Raw genomic sequence first — 6,567 nt, 5'->3', positions numbered from 1 at the left:
AAGAACGGCGTTCCCAAGACTGGAGAAGGTGTCACTGCTGCTGATGTCAAGAAGTTCGTTCAACTGGACTCTACTGCCAAGAATATCATCTGTGGTCATCGGACCAAAGGACAGTATGGCCGTGTGAGTGCTTTGGAAACATCTAAGCTGGTCTGGGACTGGCTCTCCAAGGTCAATGAAGGCGTCTCAACCCAAAGAGATCAGAGAATCAGTGTCCTTCGCAACCTCTTCAACCGCTTCAAACGAAATGACAATGAAAATGTCCAGCTCACATTTGACTGACTCACTTACATCACAAATGAGCTTCAAGCCCTCGGCGCTACTGAGATCAGCAAACATGAAGTCGTCAAGACACTACTGAGATCACTTGATAGTTCGTTTGACACCCTAGCCCTGATGATTCAAGAAAGTCCTGATTTCAAGACACTCGATCCGTCTGACATACTTGAGAGGCTCAACACACATGAGTTTTAGCTTTCTGAGAAAAGAGATATCTACGGTCCAAACTACGGGCGAACTCGTGCCTTGAAGGCAAAAGCTGTCTCCTCGTCTGAAGAAGAATCTGACAGCAGTTCGGATGATCCTGAAGACATTGGAAGGGAACTTGCTATGCTTGTGAAGAAGTTCCAAAAATTCACCAAGAAGAAAGGTTTCAGAAAGTCTTCCCGACCAAGCTCAAGGAATGATGAAGCTTCTGCTCACGACTACAAGAAGAAAACATGTTACAAGTGCAAGAAACCTGGCCACTTCATCTCTGAGTGTCCACAGTGGGACAATGAGAACAAAAAGAAGAAGAAGAAGAGCAAAGAATATGACTCTGACGACAAGAAGAAGAAGAAATACTCAAAGTCTTCTTCCAAGTCTTCCTCAAAGTCTTCATCACACAAGAAGAGCTCATCTGGCAAGGCACGTGCGTTTGTTGGCAAGGAAATGGATTCAGAGGAGGAGTTCGCTTCTGAGGAGGCGGAGGTGGAGTCTGAGGAGGAGTCCGATTAAGGCGTCGCAAGTCTGGCTACAGCATACGTTGCCAAGTCCATCTTCAACACTGAAGACAATGACTTCATCACCGACACCAATGCAAATGACAAGGACTACTCCGCTTCTACCTACTGCTTCATGGCACGCGGTGCCAAGGTAAACACATGCACTACTCACTATCAAACATCTAGTGACGATGACTCTGATTGTGGTTCAAAACCCAGCTACAAAACACTTGCTAAAATTGCAACTGAACAACAGAAAGCTATGGAACATATTCAAAAACTGTTAGACAGAAGCGATGATCTGTTAGGTGCTGAAATGACTCGATCTGAATCCTTAATTGAAGACATAAAAAATCTTCACGTTAAGTATGAGGAACTTGAAAGTCGTCATGAAACTCTCTCAACAACTCATGAAAAGCTTTCCTATGATTATCTTCAAAGGAAGCAAGATCTTGAGAAATTGAGAGCGGCTCATGAAGATCTTCAAAAGGAAAACGAGTCACTTCGCGCCAAACAGATCAGTTCCGCTCAGGAAGGATTTGAACCACCATGTCTTAAATGCATTGAGCGTGATAATGCTACTTCTGTTGCTGAATGTTCTACTGCTACTACTGTTGCAATATCTTCAACTGTTGATGTGGTAACTAACCCCTCTGCTGAGGATACCACTGCTATTGCTGATGAGAATGCCAGATTGAAGACATTGCTTGAAACAGGGATGTACAAAAGTCTTAAAGGGCATCAGACACTATGTGATGTCCTCAAAAAGCAGATTCTAAACCGAAACCCGAGGAAAGAGGGTGTTGGATTCGTAAGGAAAATGAATGCTGATGGCTCTTACTGGAAACCTGAGCAGTACCCCAAAACACGTGGGTTGCTGCAAAGGAACCTTCAGCAGATCCATCCAATCTATCTGGCTTCACTTGTGCTAACCCCATTATCATTGATGAATCCCTTGATGCAAACTATAAACTGTTTAAGAATCAGAATGGTGAAGTGTTTTCCAAGTACATTGGTACTAACTGCAGGAATGGACCGCCTATGAAGAAGATCTGGGTTCCGAAAAGGTGTCTGGAGAATCTTCCTGTGAATGTCATCATGACACCTCACGTGAAGAAGACAAACCTCAGACCAAAGGCTTCATACAGTCCAAAGGCTTCATACAGACAGAGGACTCACCTGAGTCGCACTAACGCAAATATTTTGCAGGGAAACCATACTCAGACATATGAATATGAGAGCGGTTCATCAAACCGCCATGTTCATAAGACCAAGAACTATTCTGCTTATTCTTATGAGTACTATTGTCCGCCTGCAAAACTGTTTGCTAGGGCTCCAAAGCCAAAGTTCTCAGATGCTGCACTTAGACTTATTGCTTCTAAGCCACCCTTGAAGATGTGGGTGGCTAAGAAAGCTTAACTCTCTTTTGCAGGGAAAGGTCTCCAGCAGAAAACCAAAATCATCTGACGCTATTGCTGGGGACCTTAAACATCTTGTAGGGCGCAAGATCAAATGCCCGAATGGTCTTACTATGTACTTCGTTCCTGAATCGCTTGCTACTCTCCCTATTAGTCCTAATCTGGATCTAAGCTTTCATAACCCACTGGTTCGTCAAATGTTTTTGCTTCACAATGCTCTTCGTGAAGCCTATCCCCCTAACTGCACTGTAGGGTACGACACCAGTGTCTTCAGAATGGATTATTGATAGTGGGTGTACAAATCACATGACTGGCAAAAGAAGCCTTCTTATGGACTCAACCTTACGTCCATCCGACAAGAGTCACATCACATTTGTTGACACTGGTAAAAGTAAGGTATTGGGTCTAGGTAGAGTTGCAATCTCAAGGGATCAACACATGGATAAAGTCATGCTTGTTGAATCCCTTGGCTTCAACTTGATGTCTGTCTCAATGCTTTGCGATTTAAACATGATCATAATATTTGGAAAATATCGTTGCCTTGTTCTAATGGAATCTGACAAGTCTCTAGTATTTGAAGGGTATCGAAAAGATGATTTGTACGTGGTAGATTTCTCAGCAGGACCACAGCTTGCCGTATGTCTTCTAGCAAAAGCTTCAGAATGCTGGCTCTGGCATCGGAGGGTTGGGCATGTTGGCATGAGGAACCTCCACACCCTGGCAAAGAAGAAGCATGTCATAGGCATCGAGGGCGTCAAGTTCAAGAAAGATCACTTATGCAGTGCCTGTGAGGCAGGAAAGATGACGAGGGCCAAACATCCCTCGAAGACAATCATGACCACTACTCGACCCTTCGAACTGCTTCACATGGATCTTTTTGGTCCCACTCATTACTCAACTCTTACTACTACTGCTTGTCTCTATGGCTTTGTCATTGTTGATGATTATTCTAGATATACTTGGGTGCACATAATCCTTTACAAGACTGAAGTGCAGGATGTCTTCAGACGCTTCGCCAATCGAGCAATGAACAACTATGGCGCCAAGATAAAGCATATCAGAAGTGACAATGGACTGAATTCAAGAACACTGGCCTTGATACATATCTTGATACCTTGGGCATCACACATGAATTCTCAGCCCCGTACACGCCACAACAGAATGGGGTCATCGAACGCAAGAACAAAACACTCATTGAGATGGCCAGAACGATGCTAGATGAATACAAGACTCCAAGAAAATTCTGGCCTGAAGCCATTGATACTGCATGCCATACAATCAATCGTGTTTATCTTCACAAGCTTCTGAACAAGACATCTTATGAGCTCCTTACTGGCAAGAAGCCAAATGTCAGTTACTTCAGAGTATTTGGTGCCAGGTGCTAGATCAAGGACCCACATCACACCTCAAAGTTTGCACCAAAAGCACATGAGGGTTTTATGCTTGGATATGGAAAGGATTCGCACTCCTACAGAGTCTTCAATCTCTTTCATTACAAAGTGGTTGAAAGAGTGGATGTGCGGTTCGATGAGACCAACGGTTCACAAAGAGAGCAACTGCCAAATGTGCTAGATGAAGTTCCATCCAGTGAATCAATCAAGCTAATGGGAACTGGAGAAATTATACCTTTTGAAGCTCATCCTAAAGAAGAACTTATCATCTCAGCACCTGATCAACATGAAGACAATGCTCAGCATGAAGACATTCCTTCTAACAACGACAATGATCAGCAAGAGCAAAATCTTCGCCCTGTACATCCTCGCGTTGCCAATGAAGTGCAGATCGAAAGAATAATTGATAGCATCAATGCACCAGGTCCACTCACTCGTTCAAGGGCAACTCATCTAGAAAATTTCTGTGGGCACTTCGCATTTGTCTCAATAACAGAACCCAAGAAAGTTGAAGAAGCCTTCATGGAACCTGAATGGATTCAAGCTATGCAAGATGAGCTTCAACAGTTTGAGATGAATAATGTATGGGAACTGGTCAAGCGTTCCGATCCTCAGAAGCACAACATAATAGGCACCAAATGGATATACCGCAACAAGCAAGATGAGCATGGTCTAGTTGTCAGAAACAAAGCTCGTCTCGTTGCTCAAGGATATACTCAAGTGGAAGGCATTGACTTCGATGAAACATTTTCTCCTGTGGCTAGACTTGAAGCCATACGCATACTGCTGGCCTATGCAAATCATCACAACATACTTCTTTATCAAATGGATGTGAAGAGCGCCTTCCTCAATGGCAAGATTGAAGAAGAAGTGTATGTTGCACAACCTCCTGGCTTTGAAGATCCAAAACATCCTGACATGGTATACAAGCTCAACAAGGCATTGTATGGCCTCAAACAAGCCCCTCGGGCCTGGTATGACACACTCAAATACTTCCTGAAGAGCAAAGGCTTCATACCTGGTTCTCTCGACCCCACTCTCTTCACGAAGACATATGATGGTGAACTGTTTGTGTGCCAAATATATGTGGATGACATTATCTTCGGCTGCACCAATTAGAAGTACAATGAAGAGTTTGGATATATGATGCAAGAGCAATATCAAATGTCTATGATGGGAGAGCTGAAGTTCTTTCTCAGTCTTCAAATACGACAGCAACGCAACGACATCTTCATATCTCAAGAGAAGTATCTCAAAGATTGCCTGAAGAAGTTCGGTATGCAAGACTGCAAAGGCTTCACGACGCCAATGCCAGCCAAGCATCATCTGGGTCCTGACGATAATGGTAAAGAGTTCGATCAAAAGGTATACCGCTCCATGATTGGTTCTTTACTTTATCTATGTGCATCTAGGCCAGATATTATGCTTAGTGTTTGCATGTGTGCTCGATTTCAAGCGGCACCAAAGGAGTCGCATCACTTAGCTGTGAAGCGAATTCTTCGATATTTGGCTCACACCCCAACTCTAGGATTATGGTATCCAAAGGGCTCAGAGTTTGATCTGGTTGGATTCTTGGATGCTGATTATGCTGGTGACAAAGTTGATCGCAAGTCTACATCAGGCACATGTCACTTTCTGGGACGATCACTTGTATGTTGGTCTTCAAAGAAGGAGAACTGTGTATCTCTCTCCACTGCTGAATCTGAATACATTGCTGCTGGATCTTGCTGCGCTCAGCTTCTGTGGATGAAGCAAACGCTCAAAGACTATGGCATTCATCTGAAGCAAGTGCCACTCTACTGCGACAACGAAAGCGCCATCAAGATTGCCAACAACCCAGTTCAGCACTAGAAGACAAAGCACATTGAAATTCGTCATCACTTTCTCAGAGATCATGTTGTGAAGGAAGATATTGATATCATACACGTCAACACTGAAGAGCAATTGGCAGATATCTTCACCAAGCCCTTGGATGAGAAGAGATTTTGCAAGTTACGGTGTGAGCTAAATATCCTGGAATCCTCAAATGTCCTGTGATCAGGCACACATCCTAACCCTTATGCATATTGATGAATTAGATGTGCAACACACGAAGTAAAGTATATCTTCAATCAATGAAGACATACATTCTAAGTGTGAATACATTAATGTGGAATTTGACTTCGGAGCGCCACGATAATTGTGCGCCGTGTCTGGGTCTAATACTTCCTCTACGGTGGGTAACGCCACCACCAAATGTTCTATTTTGACGTGTTTCACTCATGGCGTTACCTTGCCATGTCTTCACATTTGGTTTGGCTTCAATCTCAACATGTCTTCATGATTATCTTCACTATGTTGATTATATATATATATACTAGTGTTCTGTCCTCTACAGCATTCACTTATAGCTATGTCTTCTTGTTGAATCTTTTGAACTAAATGAATGTGATCGGACCCTAACCTCTCTATGCTATCTATCTCAAACTCTATCTCTCCAAATCATATGCATTCTATTGAAACTGTCGAATGTCTTCTCTGCGTCCTTGTCATCAGAAGATACAAAGACAAACCTTAAGTCCACCTTCAATGCTCATTCCTCCACATGAAACCCAGAGAAGTAGGAACGACCACCCGACAATCCAGGCGTGCGTGGGATGTGGAACAAACCCCAAAATTCTGCATAATGGCCACGTGTTCCTCAGATGTGAATCGCCAGGGGCACCTATGTAATAACGCAGTGCCGCCCCTGTACCTATAAATACACACTTCATGGCGGTCATTATCTCTTCTTCC

This window comes from Triticum dicoccoides, chromosome 5A (assembly GCF_002162155.2).
Source record: "Triticum dicoccoides isolate Atlit2015 ecotype Zavitan chromosome 5A, WEW_v2.0, whole genome shotgun sequence".
Classification (NCBI taxonomy): domain Eukaryota; kingdom Viridiplantae; phylum Streptophyta; class Magnoliopsida; order Poales; family Poaceae; genus Triticum; species Triticum dicoccoides.
This window is presented reverse-complemented; position numbering follows the sequence as displayed.